Raw genomic sequence first — 21,045 nt, 5'->3', positions numbered from 1 at the left:
TTGATGACTCGGGAGAAAAGGAAAGAAAGGTGTCAAGGACTCTAAGGTTCCGCTTGGACAAAAGGGTAGATGTTGGTTCTGTTTGCTGAGAGAGAGTATGCTTGAAGGTGGCGCCTGGCTCAAGGCAATGTACACCGTAGGTGCTCAGTAAGTGTGGACTCAAAGCAGAAGCTTTATTCTTTTAGTTTCACTCTCCTCTTACTTCCATCTCCCTGGCCCCAGTGTGTGCTTGAGCATGCATGCGTGCGCGCGCACACACACACACACACACACACTCACACTGCCCCCATCCACTCTACCTCACCCTGCACATCACTGCCTGGTAAATCTTCTTAAAACACCAATTTGTCTGTCAGATTTAAATGGCTCATTTAAGTGGTTCAGGATTTCCCCAGGCACCACTCAGAACCCCTCTGCTCAGCCTCCCTAATCCAGCTCCCCAGACCAAGCCAGCCTGTGTCGGCTTTGCCGCAGTCCGGCTGGGCAGACAGAGGCCCCCATGTCCTGCTGGCCTCCAGGCCTTTGCTCAGGCGGTGCTCCCCACCCAGAGCACCCACCTTTCCTTCTTTCTGCCACTGTGAATTCAAGTCAAAGAATCACAGTGGAGACTAGGAAAAAAGAAAGACATTTTCTCTGTACTCCTGTTACTTCTGTTAATTCAAGGCAGGCTTAATTCTTTCACATCCAGGAAGCACACTGTCTGTGGCTGAGGCAGTTTAGGGAGAGGAGAAACAAGAGGTTTATCTAGATTATAGATAAACCGGCTGCTAAAATTTGTCTTAATACGTTCTTCTAGCACATTCCAGATTCTCAGAGTCCTTTTGATTTTGAAATGCATTTTTAAAGCATGAGTGGATTATGATTGTCAGGGAAAAAAAAAAAAAGGCCGTTTTCTTCCATATAAAAGCTGCTATTGCCGTTCTCTCTCCAAATGAGCCCACTTTAGTATGCCCCGCTGGGAAATGAAGGCAATTGCTTGATGCCTAGGAATTACCAAAGATTTACTTGAAAGTGCCACCTCATACGCAGTAGGAAATAAGTCTAAATGAAAAGGAAAACAATTAGCTCAAATGTGCCAACTTCAGTAGTGTTGATTGGTTGGTTGGTTGATTTTGAAAGCACATTTTTATTTCTGGAATGAAAAGTTGCAAAAACAAACAGCAAACAACAAACCCTCCAGGAGTGACAGTCTGTGGATGAGAAGCCTCTGGGGCAAGCACAGACAGGGTTACTTTGAAGGCCATCCACCTTTGGCTTTGAGCCCCTCCCTGAAACCCTGCGAAGGGCATCTTACTGGACAAACTGGACCCTCAAATTGTAATCCTTCTGGCCAAGGAAGCTACAGAAGCTCCTGGAATGACAAAGAGGCCTGTGTCCTGTTGTCTGTCCAGCAGGCTTCCCCATTGGGACCTGACAGGCCTCCTGTCCCAAGGCAGTTTCATGCCCTTTCCAGCCCGTAGGACATCATTTCGCAAACTGTGGTCCAAGAACCACCTGCGCCTGCCTTAGAATCACCTGGACTCTCTAAGCATGTAGCTGCCTGCTCCCCATCCCAAACTTTCCCAGACCACCTCCCCACAGGTAGGTTCTTTTGTCAGCACCACCAATAAAGCCAGGCTGGAGAGGATTCTCTTTCCTCCCAGCCCAATAGCATTTTCTTTCCATTGTTCTCCTTATCCAGCTAAAGGTCCTGGGTCTATTGTTTTATTTTAAACTTCCCTGCAATTCCACTCTGTTTCCCCAGTAAATTCACTCCCCACCCACCTGAATAACTTTGTCAAATCTCTTCCATTCTCTTCCAATGACAATTTCCTGATTATCAGTCCCACCACCAGTAGCATTTGACCTTGCTCCTCATCTCTAAAGATTTAGAGGCTGCCCAATGAGAATTCCCTCCTCCTTAGGCTCCAGCCAATGTGCTCCAACCCACCCACACCCACACCTGGAACCATCTCCAGTGAACCCATCCATCACCTTGACCTGGATCCTGGATCCCACCTCACCCTCCTTCAAAGAGGTCTGCACTCTTGATATGCCTCCCTTCTGTGTGTTCAGTCCTGTCTTCTCAACTCAATCCTTCCCTCTGGCTCTTTTTTTTTTTTTTTTTTTTTTTAATCTACTATAAAGGATCATGGGAGTAACAAGTTAAAGTGAGGATTCTCTCCAATATCCTAGGGGAGAAGTATGCATCAATAGGACATATTCTAGACTCAGCTACCACAGGTGAATGTTAACCTGATTGTTATCTGTAAATACTTACCAGAATGAAGAATATGTTTCAGAACAGTTTTTAAACCATTTGATCACAGAAAATTTCAAATACACTAAAAAGAAACTAGTATAATGCACTCCTCTTACCCATCATCCAACCTCAACAATTATTACCATTTTACCAATGTATTTTTTTAAAGAAAACTTTATACATCAGGTGATCACAATATGCATCTCTAACCAATACAGACATATTTTCAAACATAATCTCATGCCATTCCTACAGCTAAGTAATTAATAGTGATTCCTTAATAACATCTAATACCCAGTCTGTATTCCATTTCCCCACTTGTCTCAAGGATCTCTTTTAATAGCTGGTTTGTTCAAATCAGGATTTGAACAAGATTCTCATATTGTATCTCACTGTTATGTCTCTTAATTTGTTTTTATCCTGTAACAGTCTCCTTGCCTTTAAAAAAAGTCATTTATTTCTTGGGCCATTTATTATGTAGATTATCCCAAACTCTTGATTTGGCTGACCACATCATTATGGTGTTGATAATTTGTGTCTTTATCCCACACGTTTCTTGTAAAGTGGTAATTACATCATGAGGCTAGATTAGATTTGAGTTCAGTTTTTTGTTTTTGTTTGTGTTTTTGTAAGAACACTTGATAGGCAGTACCTTTTTATATACATTTCAGGTGTAAAGCATTATAATTTGACACCTGTATACACTACAAAGTGATCACCACCCCAAGTCCAGTTGCCATCCATCACCACACAGGTGCCACCACCCCCAACTCCCCCATTTCACCCACCCTTCCACACCCTTCGCCTCCGGGTATCCACTAATCTTCTCTGTGTCTGAATTTGTTTCTGCTTTTATTTTGCTTATTCTTTTTTTTTTTTTTCCTTTGGATTCCACGTCCAAGTGAAAACATATGGTATTTGCATTCCTTTGACTTATTTCATCTAGCTAATACCTTCAAGGTCCACCCATGCTTTTGCAAATGGTGAGATTTCATTCTTTTGTGGCCAAACAGTATTCCACTGTGTGTGTGTGTGTGTGTGTGTGTGTACCACATCTTCTTCATCCATTCATCCATCAATGGACACTTAGATTTTTTCCATAGTTTGGCTATTGTAAATAATGCTACAATGACATAAGGATGCATGTGTCTTTTTGAATTAATGTTTTTACATTCTTCAGATAAATACCTAGAAGCAGGATAGCTGGATCAATATGGTAATTCTGCTTTTAATTTTTTGAAGAATCTCCATACTGTTTTCCAAAGTGACTGCACCAATTTATAGTCCCACCAACAAAGCATGAAGGTTCCCTTTTATCCACATCCTCTCCAATATTTGTTATTTCTTTCTTTTTGGTAATAACCATTCCAGGTGCTATATTGTGGTTTTGATTTGCATTTCCCTAATAATTACGTCGAATATCTTTTCATGTGTATTCACCACCTATATATCTTCTTTGAAAAAATGTATATTCAGGTCCTCTACCCATTGTATAATTGTGTTGTTTGGGTTTTTGTTATTGAGTTTTACGAGTTCTTAATATATCTTGTATATTAACCTCTTGTTGATATATGATTTGCCAATATCTTCTCCCATTTGGAAGTTTCTCTTCATTTGGATAATGCTTGCCTTCTCTGTACAACTGCCATTTGTTGGTATAGTCCCATTTGTTTATTTTTGCTTTTGTTTCCCTTACTTTTGGAATTAGATCCACAAAATATCACTAAGACCAGTGTCAATAAGGTTACCACCTATGTTTCCTTCTAGGAATTTTATGGTTTCAGGTCTTACATTCAAGTCTTTAATCTATCTTGTGTTAATTTTTCTGTGTGGTCTAAGATAGTGGTCCAATTTACTCTTTTCCATATGGCTGTCCAGTTTTCCCAACACCATTTATTCAAGTGACTATCTTTCCTCCACTGTATATTCTTCCTTTGTTGTAAACTAATTGTTCATATATGTGTGGGTATATTTCTGAGCTTTCATTTCTCTTCCACTGATCTGTACATCTATTTTTGTGCTGGTACCATACTGTTCTGATTACTACAATTTTGTAGTATAGTTTGAAATCAGGGAGCATGATACCTTCATCTTTGTTCTCCTTTCTCAAGATTGTTTTGGCTATTCAAGATCTTTTGCAGTTCCATACAAATTTTAGAATTATTTCCTCTAGTTCTGTGAAATATCAGGCAATCCTTTTTAAACATGCTAAAATGGTAGAGGCTACTTTTAGAAAAACTCTCCCTCACCTCACTTTGTCTTTTTTTATCTCCTTCCTATCCATAACCAGACTTCTTCAGAAGGCAACTCTCTATGCCTTCTTAATTTCTTCAGCTTCTGTGCTCTCTTTGACCTACTCAGATCTGATCTGGCTTCTGCCACTGTTGCTCCTAGAAAGAGTAATGACCTTCATACCACCAAATCAAATCAATTCCATCTTTTTCTAATATAAAATTTAGTAGCTTGAAATAAGAATTCTTTTTTTTTTTTTTCTCATAGGTTGACTGGTATTTCTTGGGGTCTCAAAGGGCTGGAGTCATCTTGACATCCAAAATAACTCTTTCCTTAGGTGTCTGGTACCCAGGCTAGAATAGCTGCAACAACCAGCAGGTGGCCAGGCATCATCTCTCTCTCTCTTTCTCTCTCTCTCTTTCTGTGTATGTGTATGTTTGTGTGTCCATGTGGCGTCCACAGGGTCATTTTGGCCTTCTTTTGTGTGTGTGTGTGTGTGTGTGTGTGTGTGTGTCTTTTTGTCTTTTCCAGGGCCACACCTGTGGCATATGGAGGTTCCCAAGCTAGGGTTCGAATCAGAGCTGCAGCTGCCAGCCTATGCCACACATAGCAACTCAGGATCCAAGCCATGTCTGCAACCTACACCACAGCTCATGGCAACACTGGATCCTTAACCCACTGAGCGAGGCCAGGGATCGAACCCACAACCTCATGGTTCCTAGTCAGATTCGTTAACCATTGAGCCACAACAGGAACTCCTGGTTTGGCCTTCTTAATAGCATGATGGTCTAAGGGTAAACAGACTTCTTACATGGTGGCTGACACCCCTCTGAGCAAGCATTTCAAGAGACCAAGGTCGATACTTCATAAGCTCTAGCTTCAAAAGTCACATAATGTCCCTACCAAATTCTACTGATTGAACTGGCCCAGCCCTCATTCTGTGTGGGAAGGTACTACACAAAATATGAATTTCAGGAGGCATAATTCAGTGAGGGGCCATCTTTGGACACTAGCTGTCACACTTCTTTGATTTTTCAACAATTATCAGAGTCTCTATGAACTGCTCACTTTTTGAAACACAGTGTCCTTGCTCCCTAACATACCACTCTTCTGTTCTCTTCCTACCCTTCTGACAAAAGTGTCTCGGTGGTACTTGCAGGCCTCATATTCCTCTGCCCCAGTCCTCCAGGCCTGGCTCTAAGTCTCTTGTCTCCTAGATCTTTTCTGTCCCCGGAAGCCATTTCATTCAGTTCTACAATTTCAACTAATTCCTAAAATGCATAGGACTAAACCATTAGTAACTGCAGTCCAAACTTGTCCTCTGAACACCAACCCCCACTTTCTCAAAACCTCCCCTTGAATATCCTCAAAGGTATCCAATTTAGCATGTCTCAACTGAACTCACAATGGATCCCTGCTCCCAACTGGTAGAATTTTCCAGCTTCCTGGAGGATAAATCACCTGGCACAGAGTGGAATTGCCCTAGTTGTCCCATTTGTGACCATCCTAAAGGAGCTGAGAAGGCAGCCAGTCCCAGACATGTGAGTAAGTCAAAACGGGGAGGACGGACGGCTCAGCCAACAGCATCTGATGGCAGAGGCAGAAGCGAGTCCAGCGGAGAACAGCCAAGCCAGAATAGATCAACAGAACCTCTGCAAACCTGCAAGCTAATGCTTATTTTTGTATGCCACTAAGGTTTTGTGGTTTTCTCGCTATATAGCATTATTTTGTCAATGGATATCTGATATGCTGCAGTTTAAACATCAACAATTGAGGAACAGGAGAATGTCCCAAGCAGCCCTTAAGAATGCTTGTACAGTCATCTCTCAGGTTCAGCGAGGGGATTAGTTCCCAAATCTACCAGGGATATCAAAATCCATGAATGCTCAAGTCCTTTATATAAAATGGAATCGTATTTGCATATAACCTACATATATCCTCCTGTATGCTTTAAAACCTTTTTAGAATACTTATAATAACTAATACAATGTAAATGTTATGTAAATAGTTGCTGGCACATGGTAAAATTCAAGTTGCCTTTTGGGACATTTGGGGGGAAAAATGTTTTTAAGTATTTTTAATCTGTGGATGTAAAACCACAGATACAAAGGCCTGACTGTAAACTGACCTGAAATGTTCACAATAGATGATAAATTGCAGAAATAGGGGAGGAGATTGAAAAACAATGTGTATCATCTGACACCATTTTCATTAAACATCCATTTCTACATTTGCATATGAAAATGTCAGATCTAATATACAACAAGATGCTCACGCAGTTATCTCTGGGTGGTAAGATTTGGGGTAATTTTCATTTTGTGTCACTTGTCTAATTGTTCAAAAGGGAGGCAAGATCTTGGCCAGAGAGTACAGCATTACGTTTGATCATCCTCTGGCTTATCAGTAACAGTCCTGAATGTTTTTCAAGTACTGTCGGCAGAGGAGGGCATCCATAGTTATTCCTGCAGCATCTTGTGCAGGAAACGTGGAAACTGCACCTCTTCCAAGAGTCACTGAAGACTGTAGTTAGCAGAAAACACCTCTGTGCAATCTTACCGGCAAACCTGAAGGAGAAGCTCTGTGGCTGGAGGTGGCTTCACAACAGCCCCCAGAGGTTAGAAAAAGCCCCGTCTTCCCAGCCCTCGGTCAGAGCCTGGGAAGCCTTAGAGGTCCCTGCCCTGGAGACAGGGGTGGGGAAACTGGGAGCAGAGTAAAGCATGCCCAGCAATTTCCAGCCTACAAGGCTTAGTTATAAGCCATGGACAAACACCAAGAAAGCTTTTTCTAATTCCAACTAACAGGGGGTCAAATTTCATACATTCAGAATAAGAAATTCAATGCCCCAGGGCAGGCCAAGGATACGAATGCTTTAATCCTTCCAAAGGCTAAAAGGACTTCCTTTGTTTCCTTTTCTTTCTTTTCTCTTCCTTCCTTCCTCTCCTGCCCCCTATTCTCCCTCCCAATGACTCACAGGCAAGGAAGTGTGCTCTCTTTCCTTCCTTCCTTGTTTCCTTCCTTATCTCCCATTTGGCAGTTGGCCGTCATTTAAAATATCTCCTAGTTTATAGCAAATCTATTCCTGTGCTTTCCTGGCCAATCCTCAATTTGCAGTAAATTCCAAATCTATTTTTTTTTTCCTGCCACGACCACTGCTGTTGCTAAAATCCTCCAGATACAACTGCTGAAAATGATACATCAGGCTGATGGGCTCTACAGCCATCAGATATAATCCAACCCCAGCTATCTGTCCTTAAGACACTGGATTTCCTTTCCTCGTGCCTACTTATTTCTTCATCCTTTTCTCTAATATGAGTTAGAACTTAAGCTTTTCCATCCTGTTCCTGCCCCAGCACCTCGTACTCCGCAGAGACACTGATTCCTTCTTCCTCCAAATGATGTCTCCTACCCCCCTAGTTACTGTTATCTCTCTCTCTCACACGTGAGCACACACACACACACACACACACACACACACACACACACACACACACACACACACACACACACCCTGACCCAGCTCCCTTCAAAGCTCTGGGTCTCGGCCCACCTGGTCTCCCATAGAGGTTCATAAGCGAGGGTCCAGGGGAATCATGCAGAGCCGACGAGGCACACCAAGTAATCCATGAATTTTTTGAAATGAATGCAGAATTTAGTATTTTTGTCAGTTTTTAGGTGAGAGTCTCTAGACTTCATCTGATTTCCAAAGGGCGCTACTGATCCAGGACTTTGCTTTATCAGTTACCCCCTCTTTTCTTGCATTTTTAGATTTTCTCTTTTTCCACTGGTGTCCTCTTCATCTACACATAACCTGGGTGTACCGTGAAATACAACTACCAGTGTATTAGTCTATGAAATACAATTACCAGTGTATTAGTCTGCTCTGGCTGCCATAGCCAAGCACCACAGGCCGAGTGGCTTTAATAACAGAAATTAATTTTCTCATGGTTCTAGATGTGGCAAGTCCAGGATCAGTGGGTCCGGATGGTTGCTTTCCAGTGAGAACTCTTTTCTTGGCTTGCAGATAGCCACTTTCTCACTGTATCCTGACATGGCCTTTCCTGGGGCTGTGCAAGCAGGGGTGGGAGTGTCGGAGATCTCTTTTCTTATTATGCCACCAGTCCTATTGCACTAGGGCCCCACCTTTATACCCTCATTTAATATTAATGACCACCTAAAAACCCTACCTCCAAAGTCACGTTGGCAGTTAGGGCTTCAACATATGAATTTCAGAGGCGGGGGTGGGAAGTGGGGGGTTGGGGAGTGTCTTACAGTTCAGTCAGATATCAAAATTGTAACCTTTGTTACATGTTGCAATAGTTTCTGAACTCATCTTCTGGCTTTTTAATCTACCCTTTGTGCTTTGGCCAACCATACCTTTCAAGATCATGCTGTTGAAACTTCTTTACTTCTGATGGGTTCTGCTAGGTGGAGAAGCAGCTGATAGGTAGCACTCAGGCCTCTCACTATCTCCTGCCCTCCAAGGAGCCCCATTCAGTGGGCCAGTACCTTCCTCTCCTTTGCCTCTTGGGAAGGAACAGTCCACCCAGAGCAATCTTTTTCTTCTGATCCTGTGTGCCAAAAGTCTTATAGGGACAGCTTGTGCTCCCGCCCGCCCACCCCCGACCCCCAGTATTTTAGCATTTTCTTCTGATTCCTTCTCAAGGTTTCCATCTCTCTGCCATTATTAGCTACTATTCTTGCATGTTGTCTACACAGTTATTTCAAATGCCCTATCAATCATTTCACAATCTGCATCATATCTAAACCTGGTTCTGATCCTTGCTTTGTCTCTTCAGACTGTGTTTTTCCTTCCCTTTCATCATGTCTTGTAATTTTTTATTTAAAGGTAGACATGATCTATTGGGTAATAAGAACTAAGGTAAATAAACATTTAGTGAAGTTTTATGGAAATCTGGCCAGCAGTTGGGTTGTGTTTCATGTTTGCTGTAAATGTAGGTGCCAGGGGCTTCAAACTTCTATAGAGTCCTTGTCTTTAATCTCTTCTGTGTCTTTGGGTTTCCCTAAGAACTACTTCTTTCCTTTGTTTGTTTGTTTGTTTGTTTGTTTTTAGGGCCGAACCGCAGTACTTGGAGGTTCCCGGCTAGAGGTCAAATCGGAGCTAAAGCTACCAGCCTACATGACAGCCACAGCAATGCCAGATCTGAGCCACATCTGCAACCTACACCACAGCTCACGGCAATCAGATCCTTAACCTACTGATCGAGGCCAGGGATCGAACCTGTATCCTCATGGATAATAGTCAGATTTTGTTTCTGCTGAGCCATGATGGGAACTCCTCCTAAGAGCTACTTCTTAAATAGAGTCTGAGCCTTACAGTTCTTTCAGCTCTAAACTAATGTTATTATACAGGAGCCCTCTGTGGTGGCAAAGAGTGGGGGAAGGAACTCATTCTACAAACTTAAGATTACATCGCAGTCCTTTTGTGGGCTTTCCTCCCTTTACAAATGTTTCTTCACTTCCAATTTTGCCCTAGGTGAGACAGGAAAGCTAGAGGGGCTGGGAGACAGGAAAATGCCCTTCCCTCAGGTGGGATATGGCTCTGAAAAGTCTTTTTCTCCGGAGAGTAGTCCTTTGTAATGGAGAACTTTCTGGGCATATTTTAAAATAGTTACTTTTCTTGTCTACCTGCCAGACACTTAAGGTGATTTGGGAAGCGGGGGCACTTCACCAAGATAACCTGGTGGGGCTCTGGGAGGTAAGCCCCACAAAAGTCTGACCTCCTGCTGTCAGGACTAGAGCCCCCAGGGAAGTCCCACTCTCCCTTTAGTTCACACACAGCCTCCAGACATTCATCAAAATGACCAGTTTACTGTTCCAGCAGCTTCTGCTCCAGGTAAGCTGATCTTGGCCTTGATTCTCTGCATTCACTTATCTCTCCAGATCTCATGGTGTGGTTTGCTCTGCAATCTCAGTTTTCTGGTAGGTTCAGTTTCCGGTGGGTTCAGGTTTTTTTCTTGTTGTAAGGTCAAGAGTGACAACCTTTCTTCTTGTTCCTTTCTAAGCTCCTTTCTTGGAGCTGAAACTGGGAGTTCCAAAGCAGGCCAGTTTTTGATTGCCTGAGGTTAGTCTTTGGATAGGCTAGTTTTGCTTTTGACTGTAAAATTCAACAGTTGGTAGTAATAGGCCCATCCACCCCAAGAACACACTTTATATTACTTATTTTATGGGCCAGAAAATGTTCTATCTTGGCAAATCTGTGCACTTGAGAATAATGTGTATTCTGCTGTCATTGGGTAGGATTTTCTAGAATGTCAATCAGCTTAACCATAATGCTATTCAAGTCTGCTGTTTGCTGATCTCCTGCCTACTTGTTCCATCAGTTATCAAGGTGTTTTTTGTTTTTTTTTTTGCTTCATTTATTTTGTGGGTCTGCCATTAGTGATTGTTAATGGCAGACCCACAAAATAAATGTTAATGATTGTTGTTTGGGATTGCTATGCTCTCTTGATCAGTTGACCCTCGGTGATTATGAAATGACTTTTTCCTGGCATACTCTTTTCTCTGAAATGTACTTTGATCCAAATACAGACACACTACTTTCTCTTGATTAGTGTCAGCATGCTGTTTTTTCCAATCCTTTTACAAATGTTTAGTCCATTTGTATCTATATATTTAAGGCGCATTTTCTGTAGGCAGCATATAGCTGCATATTGCATTTTTATACAATTTGACAATCTTTGCCTTTCAAACTAGAGTGTTTATATGATTATCTTTAATGTGATCATGGCTAAGTTTGAGTAAGTCATCTTGCTATTCGTTTTCTTTTGTCTCATCCATTCTGGGTTCCCCCTTTTTTTCTTTTGTCTGCCTGCCGTGTACTTTAGTGTTCCATCTTATGACCATTGTTGGCTCAGTAGCTCTAACTCTTTGCTTTGATATTTTTATGCTGCATTAGGTTTTAGGGTTTAAAGTATACTTCTCCACACTGTCAGTGGACGTTAAAGAGCTAGTTGATTGCTAAAGAAGATTCTCAGGACCTAAAACGTTAACAAACTTACAGGAAAAGGACACAATAGTCAACATTAAAGGGCCAGAGGCTATCTCACAGTAATGGGTCTGACAAAGTCAGAAGGACTGTCCTATTGTCCTCCTTTCTATCAAAGCCATAGCCAAATGTCATAAACTCTTGCCACAGTTATGTACACAGAACACTTTAGAACTAAGGAGCCCAAAGGGCACCCTGCCTGATCATGTAAGTATATTCCTGCTCCATAACTGCAGGGTCCTCCAGGAATCTCAAAACCCACTGCTGACAAGTTGTAAAAATTACCCTCCAAATTCTTCAGACCCTTGGTTTCAAGGTAACATGATGAGTGGGTAGTTTTATGCCGTCACTGTGGGTCAGTGCTATGCAGAAACTTTAGCAAAACCACTTAGTTTAATTCCTAGCCTACTGGAATTAACCCTTGCAGCATAATCGTTAATATATCAGTCTGTTGTTGAGTGATATTGTCCCACTTCATATATAAGAACCTTCAACAGCACACATCCATTTCTCCTCTCCCCATGGCCTTTATACTATTGTTAGTATGCATTGTATTCATCCCTATGTTATAAACTCCACAACACTCTTTATTCATTTGCTGTTGAGTCAGTATAAATTTTTGAAGATTTTAAAAGTAAGAAAAGTACCTTATATGCTCATCCTTTCAGTTACACTTCTGGTGACATTCATTTCTACGTGTAGAGCCAACTTCTATCTGGTAATGTGTTCCTTCTGCCTTTTTGTTTCTCTAGTCCTCTTTTACTGTTTTCTTTTGCATTAAGTGAATGTTTTCCAGTGTAATATTTTCATTCCTTTAACGATTTTTTTCCACTATTCATTTTTTTAGTTTCCCTTTAGTCTTTGCCCAAGGGCTTACATTATATGTCTTAACTCATCAGAATCTACTTTAGATATACTAACTTAATTTCAGTGAGACAGAGAACTATTAATCCTATATAACTATTACTTTTGCCCTTGCTGTGCTATTATTCTTATACACATTGCATCTATATGTTACAAACCCCAAAATACATTGTTATAATTTAATTATTACTTTATATAATTTTATGTCTTTTAAAGGAGCTGAGAAAAGGGAAAGAAAATATGTATTTATAGCTTTTATTATATTTGCCCCCCCCTTTTTTTTTTACAGCTGCACCCAAGGCGCATGGAAGTTCCTGGGCTAGGGGTCAAATTGGAGCTGCAGCCACAGTAATGAGCCACATCTGCCAGCTATGCCACAGTTTGCAACAACACCAGAAGCTTAACCCACTGAGCAAGACCAGGGATTGAACCTGCATCCTTGTGGACACTATGTTGGGTTTATAACCTGCTGAACCATAAGAGGAACTCCTATATTCACCTTATTAGTTGCCATTTCTGGTTCTGTTCACTGTCCTGTGGACTTGATCTACCACCTAGGGTCATTTCCTCAGTCTAATACTGCTTTACTTCCACCCACCTTCTTTGTGCTTATTGCCAAATATACTACATATCTACATGTTAGAGGCTTAACACTATACTTATATACACATTGTTTATGCAACTGTCTTTTAAATCAGTTTTGAGAAGAATATGCATTTATACTATCTTTTATAATTACATTATTATCTTAACTATGGCTCTTTCCGTGTGTGTGGATTTGAATTATTGTCCAAGATTACTTATGTCCAAGTCCTTTTAGCCTGAAGGATTTCTTGATGAACTTCTACTAGCAACTGATTTTGTTTTTATTTATCTAGGAATGTCTTTATTTCACCTTCACTTTTGAAGGATGGTTTTGTTGGATATGGGAGATTTGGATGACAGTGTTTTAATCAGCACTTTGAATATGTCATCCTCCTCGCATATATCCTTCATTATTCGTGATGAGAAGCCAGCTGTTTCTTGAATTGAGGTTCTCTCTTAAGTGATGTGTTTTTTGTTTTGTTTTGTTTTGTTTCTTGCTGATTTCAAGTTCTTTGTCTTTCAGCATTTTTAGTATGAGGTGTTTGTTTGTGTATCTACTTATATTTATCATATTTTGAGTTTGTCAGGCTTTTTGAATATTTAATGTTATTCATCATATTTGGTATGTTTTTATCTATGACATTTATTTCTTTGAATATTTTTTCTTCTCCTTTCTGTCTTCTCCATCTGGTACTCCCCATACATATATATTGATGTGCTTATGAGTAGCTCACATTTCTCTGAGGTTCTTCATTTGTCTTCCTCTTTATCTCTGTTCTTTAAATTGCATGGTCTCTATCAATCTTTCCTCAGATTACTAATTCTTTCTTTTGCCAGTTCAAATCGACTGTGAATCTCCACTAGTAAATTATTCATTTTAGTTATTATACTTCTCAACTCGAGAATTTTTTTTTTTTGGTTCTTCTTTATAATTCCTGTCTCTTTACTGACATCCTTTTTTTGATGAGAAATTGTCATCACATCTTCCTTTACTTTTTAAGCATGGTTCCCTTTATTTCTTTGGACATATTTATAACATCTGGTCTCCTTCACAGACAGTTTTTGTTGCCTACGTCCACCCCCCTCCCCGTTTATGGGTCATATTTTCATGTGGTTTTTTTTTTGCATGTCTTGTGACTTTTTTGAAAACTGGACAGTTTATATAACATATTGCAGCAATTCTAGATATTGGTCTTTCCCCTCCAGGTCTTCTTGTTGTTTACTTAGTAACTGGCTGGGCTCTTTTAGGGAAATCTATTCCCCCACATTGTGAAGCCTCTGGTGTTGCTGCTCAGAAAGTCCATGTGCCTTGGGCATCCACACAGTCACCCTGAGATGACAGTGGTTTTAGCAGAACTCTCTTTGCGCATCTATCTCTTGGGCCACACCCAACTTTAGGTGCCACTGTCAGCTGGTTGCTCTTTACTTTTAGACAACGTCTTGGAGGCATAAATTGTTCTCTAGTCTGATCCAAGCAAAATTAGAATCTTTTCAGGGGTAGAATTTGAGATCAGCATTTTTTGATATCCATATTTGAGGTGTGTTCGGACCCCAGCTGGGCTCTTCGTACTGTCTCTTTTCTTGGTTCACGTGGTACACTAGCTGGCTTAGCATTTAGCTTGTGTCTTCACTGCTTTCCACCACAACCACCACTGTTGTTGAGAGAGCACCATGGGGCTGGAACTTTCCCATACTCTGTTTCAAATAAAGTCAGTTCCTTTGGGGAGAGCTTTGGCTCTCGCTGTCCTATGGCTAGCTTCTCCCCTTGGATGAAACCTCTCAGCCGTGGCTCTGGAGCTGAGGGACACTCCTGCTTGAAGAGTAGAGTGCGCATTGAGAGAGACAGCCTCTAGCCTTCTCACTTTCCTCTCCCAGTGAGGAAACTTCACTCTACAAACTGGTTGGGGCGAAGGCAACAAGGACCCTATTTCTCTTAATGTGCCAGAGCTGAGTAGAGGCTCCACCTTTCGAGTAGGGTGTACATGGAAGAAGGCACCCAAATTTTTAGCTGCACTTGCCTGGAATTTAGCTTCCACAATGTATAGTTAGGAGAGATGAGAAATGCTAATGGCCTGTTCCTTCTGAGGAGATACCAGAGCCCTCAACTGGAAGCTATGTTCTTGGGTATCCCTACCTGGAGTGGAGTTTCTGCCATGCTGAGCTGGAAGAGGAGTGTAAGGGGGTGATTCATTGTTCAAATGCTATAGACTCTCCCTGTTTTTACTGAATTATAGTACATTTTCTTATATAAATGACTGAAACAAATAACAAACTTATTCATTAAACTATTTTATTTTATGAAGTTATTCATTAAATTAAAAACTGATTATTTATTTTATGCCCTAAGGACCACACTAGAGACTTTAAATGTTTGCTTTTGTTTTGTTGTGTTTCTTCTAACACCTGCACCTGCTGATATGGAAATTTCCAGGCTGGGGGGGAACTGGAGCTGTAGTTGAAGGCCTATGCCACAGCCACAGCAACACCAGATCTGAGCTGCATCTGCCACCTACACCACAATCTGAGATGTCTTTTGGAAAGCCTGTAAGGATGGGAGTTGACTGCCAGGGGTACAATCATGTAATTAAAATATTGGAACTTTGAGCTCTATCCCCCAATGTCCAGCCTGCAGGGAGGAGAGAGGGGCTAGAGTTTGAGTTAATCACTAGCGGTCAATGATTTAATTAAGCATGCCTGTAATGAAGCCTCCAGAAGTCCCAAAAGGATAGGGTTTGGTGAGCTTCTGGGTTGGTAAAGATTGGAGGTCCTGGGAGAATGGCAAGCCCAGAGAAAGCACAGAAACCCCAAGTTCCTTCCTGCATACCTTGTTCTATGCATCTCTTCCATATGGCCATCCCTAACTTATTATATTCTTTAATTTTATTTATTTATGTATTTATTTTTTAGGGCCATAACCACAGCAGATGGAGGTTCCCAGGCTAGGGGTCAAATCGGAGCTCACAGGCACAGCAATGCCAGATCTGAGCCATATCTGCAACTGACACCACAACTCATGGCCACACTGGATCCACTGAATGAGGCCAGGGATGGAACCCACATCCTCATGGACACTAGTCCAGTTCATTACCACTGAGCCACAGTGGGGACTCCAATATTCTCTTATAATCAAGTGCCTAAGATGGTTTCCTGAGTCCTGTAAACTGCTCTAGCAAATTAATTGGACCAAGGAAGGGGATCAACCTCTAGACAGTCAGTCAGAAGCACAGGTAGCAACCTGGACTTGTAAATTGGCATCTGAAGTTGCGGGGGAGGGCGTCTTGTGGGACTGAACCCTTAACCTGTGGGATCTGACACTACCTCCGGGTGGCTGTGTCAGAACTGAGTTAAACTGTAGGGCCCAGGTGGTGCTATAGAACTGCTTGGTGGTGTGGGGAAAACCCCAGCCACATGTAGTGGTCAGAAGTGTCAACGCAAGAGAATGTAGCAGTGTTCAGAGTACCGCGTGTAATGTAAATGACAACAACAGTTTTCCTTTACAGCCATGCGGTGTACTTTTTCATCTCAGGTATCATTTTTAATCTCTAGACTTTCAATCTGAGTATTTTTTTTTTTTTGTATTTCCTTGTCTCCTCTGACCTTTTTAGACATACTGAATACAATTATAACAATAACTGTTTCAATGTTCTCTGTTCATTCTTTTTTTTTTCCTGTTCATTCGAACATCTGCGCATTCTAACATCTAATCGTAGGCCAGATTTTATTGATTGATTATTCTCCTGATTATGGATCATGATTTCATGCCTGTTGTATCTGATTGGATGCTAGTGATTGTGTTTTACCTTGTTGGGTGCCAGGTATTTTTTGCATTCCTCTAAGTTTTTCTTGAGCTTTTTGTCTGGGATGAAGTTCAGTTCCTCGAAAACAGTTTGATTTTTTATTCAGGTCTTGCTTTTGTGCTCACTTAGGCATTTCCTGGAATGGTGCTCAGTCTAGGGCTAGTTATTCTCCACCACGGAGGCAGGACCTTCCTGAGAACATGCTCTACCCAGTGCCCCATGAAAGGTCTTTCCAGTCTAGCTGCTGGGAACAGGTGTTGCTCCTGGCACTCACCGTTCCTGCTAATGCTTTCGGATATTTCATTCCTCAGGCTTATGCATGCAGTGATCAGAACTCTACTGAATAGTCAAGGGGACCCTCTGCTGATCGTTGGGGTTCTCTCTCTGTGCAGCTATCTGCTCTCTCCTAAGAAATGGGGCTGATTTGGTCTCTGGACACTGACCTTCCTCTTTTCAACCCAGGCTTCATCTTAGTTTCCCCCTCCTGCACATGCCTTGGAAAATATGTAAAGCCAAGTAAGCTGGGGCACTCGTCGAACTCAACTTGCTTAGTTCCAATGTCCTTCAGTGCCTGGTGTCCAGTGCCTAGGAAACTGTCGTTTCATACATTTCGTCTGTTTTTTGTTTCATCGTTTGTTTCAAATGGAAAGGTAAATCCAGCCCTTTCCCTCATCCACCTTGATCAGAAGCAGAAATTGATAGCTATTATTATTCTAGTATTTATTCAAAATATCTGTTGGGGAGTTCCCTGATGGTCCAGTGGTTAAGGATTTGGCATTGTCACTGCTGTGGCATAGGTTCCATCCCTCTATCCCTGGCCCAGGGACTTCCTCATGTCCCATAAAGATATATATATATATATGAGAGAGAGAGAGATATTGGGCACCTCCTCGCACCAGGCACTGCACTAGGTAACTCGGTGCTGGCTATACGGTGATGAACCAACAATAATGGTCCCTGGCCTCATGGCCAGTCTGACATTTTGGGATCCACGTGCATGGGAAGCAATAAATGCCCTGCTCCCTTGACTTACACATATTGCCATGGATCATAGGTGGCCCTTCCTCTCAAGAAATTCAGAATTAAGGGAGACTAAAGCGAATTCATTAACCCAAAGGGGGCTTTGAAAAGTATTATGTGTGAGACACAAAGGCTCTGGGCATACATAGGAAGAAGTAATAAGTTCTGACTGGAAGTATAAGGAAAGTCTGCATGGGGAAGGTGAATGTGAGTGAAGCCTGAGTGTGTGTCCTTTTGAATGGACAGGGGAAAAAAGGTAGAAGGCTCAAGGTGCTTTTAAACCTGAAAGCAGTTAATCACAATTTCCTCCTAGCAGACACAGCCCTCGGCTGGCTCTTCTTTAACTAAGAGAACAAAGAGAAGCCTAATCTCCTGCTGGAGAGGAAGCTGCCCCAGGAAGTGAATCCTGATTTGCCTGAATCAGCCCTGGAAATTTCATTCCCATTTCTGTCACTGGATCAGGCACAGGCCTGTGACCCCATTCTGTCCAATGAGAGGTGAAGAAAGTCTGCTGGGAAAGTTTTCTTTCTGATAAAGAGAGGAAACACCCCCTTTCCCCCTGCCTCTGACAGAAAAAAACAAAACAAAACAAAACAAAACAGAAAACCTGGTTCCTAGATGATATTATCAAGCCACTTGAATTAACCACTCTGAAAGCGATCTAATGTGAGACATCTTGTTACATGAGATGATAAAGTTTTATTGTTTTAGTAACTTCTGGAAGGATTTTGTTGTTTTTGATGGTGTCACCTGCAGCCAGGAGTAGCAGATCAGCACACTCCAGACCAACTGGCCTATCTGAAATTTGCTTTTCCTTTCCACTGGTACAATCTGCTGCTAATTGTCACTCCTCTTGCTTCTGGTTCCTTTGCCTTATCAATAACAAAGATTAAAGATGACAATATATTCAGCCATACATGCACATGGGAAGAAATAGAAAGCAATTTTTAAAATGAAAGAACATAATTACACAGTGAAATACATTGACTATTTAAAAGCATCACTCACTCCTGATCCTTTGGTTGAAAGGACTTGTTTAACTCTCAGAGGACAGTGGAGGAAAGGAAATAAAAAAGAAGAGAATGTAGGAAAGCCCAGGGGAAATAATATAAACTTCTGCATTCCCAGCAGTGCTGGAATTCTCTAGTAATTCCCACAGAAGCCAAGACCACCTCTGGAACAATTTAACTGTTGGAAACCACCAGTGTCTGCCAAGAAACCCACTAGAACAGGGGCAAAGGATGTGCCATCCTCATTCTGGAGAGTCTGGATCAATCCCAGGAGCCCAGGCCTGCCTGGTGGCAAAACTGTGAATAAGCAAAGACTGTCGCCAATCTCCACCCACCTTCTCATTCCCTTCCTGATCCTCCTCCTGTTTTAGCTCTAAAGTCTTTCTCTCTGTACCTCCTCCCACTCCTCCTTTGTCACCCCCGCCCCACTCAACAAATCACATCCTGCTAGCCCTCAGGAGCACAGAGAGTACCAAGCCTCCTGCCTCAGGGCCCTTGCATTTTAATCAGGACCTCTTCCACACCCCAGGCAGTGCTTCTCTACTGCTTAAAATTCAAGCCTCTGGACAGGCAGTGGGGGACAAGCCGCTTGGGCACAGCATTTGCTGTCTCCTGCAGTGTCAGTGCAGGTGGGGTGAAGCACCAAGGAGTACATGGTCAGGTCTCACGGCCAGCCAGTGGGGAGTGCCAGATCACAAGGACATTACTTCAAACTCTACTCCTCTCTGCCAATGCACATAAGGCCTTATCCTCCACTCATATACCCACACCCCTGCAGTCTGGCTTCTCCTACTCACCGTCAGCCTCGGTTTAGATGTCCCTTCCTCCAGGAGGCCTTCCTAGTCAATCCCCTCGGACATAGCCCATAATTCTGAATGCCTCCCTCCCTGAGAACTTGTCATGATGATTTACTCTCTGTGGCTACTCAGTACACCGGGACCCAATACAGCCCTGACATTTAGCAGGTGTTCAGTATACGGAATGAATGAATGAATGAGTGAGTGAATATCTATTTACATATGTTATAGCTTTCCACAAAACATGACTTGTCACGTGCTCCATTGCACCCTCAGCACCCAGTCTATGTGCTTAGGCCATGGAAGGCACACAATCTTTATTCATTAATGACTGAAGAAGGATACTTGGACCTCTGCTGCTGTCGATAATGTCCTGACATCCTTATCTCAAAAGCAAGAAGTACAGCCCAGTGACTTTTTCTAGAGGATCAGGGATGGGGGACAAAACAAAATGGACGAAAAGCTCTGGGGTACAGCTGTCCAGGGCTTTGGGGGTGGGCTCCTCTTCAACTACAGTTTGTTTACGAGGGATCCTTAACCTGAGGCTCACACGAATGGGGCTTCAGAAGATTTGTGAGTCCTCTGACACATTAATCAAACATCCAAGCCAGTAGCTGTATATGCATTTTTCTGTAAAAAGGCCCATGGCTTTCAAGGAGTCTCAAAAGGCTGTAACACAAAAGGAAGCATTGCTCTACCAGCACTGTCCAATATGATAGCCACTAGCCGCATGCGGCAATGTAAGTTAAATTTTCAATGCCTCAATTACACTAGCTACCTGTCAAGTGTGCTCGGTAGATAGATGCTCCCTATTGGGCAGCCCAGATATAGAATGTTTTCATCACCCCATAAAGTTCTTCAGAGCTTCTCTATACTGGTAGCATTTCTCAGGAGTCAATGGACTGACAAGATTTGTTTAAGACGTGTAGTGCTTGTGTAAAGTGAACTGTCACCATTTAGAAATGAAAACAGACATCTGAGATCCGGATTTCTTCTGCGACCATCTGCCAACTTGGGGCCTGAACTCGTCCTGGCAGCCAGAGTGCACAGGGCTGCTCAGTTTAGATGGTCCTTTAGTCACGTTCAAGTCACCACCTTGGCCCTCCTCCACATCTGAGTTTGCGACCCTGGCTTCTAGGACACCTCGCCCACCCGGTTCTCCTTCCAGTCTCCTGTGTTTGTAACTAGATTCCAAGTTTGGGTAAGTGGGGTTGAATCTGTTTTAAGTGCACATCTTGGGGTGGAGTCTGGGGCTGAGATTCGGCATCCCAGTTGGAAGTTGGGGTGGGGCAGCACCCTGCTCCCTTCAGTTCTCTGGAACTGGAAGAAGAGAGAGGGAATTTTACCCCAATCATCTGTTGCTTGACAAAGAACTTCCCGGTCTTCCTAGGAGCCCTCCACTCCCCAGCCCAGTCGGCCTGGGCCCGCCCCTTGCGACGAGATCGCGGGGAGGGGCCAGGGCGAAACCCGAGCCCCGCGCCCACCACCCAGG

The 21,045-nt window shown here is 42.5% G+C and overlaps 1 protein-coding gene across 34 annotated transcripts in view; it reads right to left on the bottom strand.

Moving 5' to 3' along the window:
- The window catches only part of LOC100737821 (uncharacterized), a 333,963-nt gene that overhangs the window by 100,274 nt on the left and 212,644 nt on the right, over positions 1-21,045 (bottom strand). The gene's annotated exons all lie outside the window — the stretch shown is intronic.

The sequence above is a fragment of the Sus scrofa genome, chromosome 2 (genome assembly GCF_054392235.1).
Source record: "Sus scrofa isolate SSC_HxYL_T2T_F1_AM1 chromosome 2, Sscrofa_HxYL_maternal_Yorkshire_Landrace_v2.0, whole genome shotgun sequence".
NCBI lineage: Eukaryota > Metazoa > Chordata > Mammalia > Artiodactyla > Suidae > Sus > Sus scrofa.
Note: the sequence above shows the minus strand (reverse complement) of the source record. Positions and strands in the feature narration are given on the sequence as shown.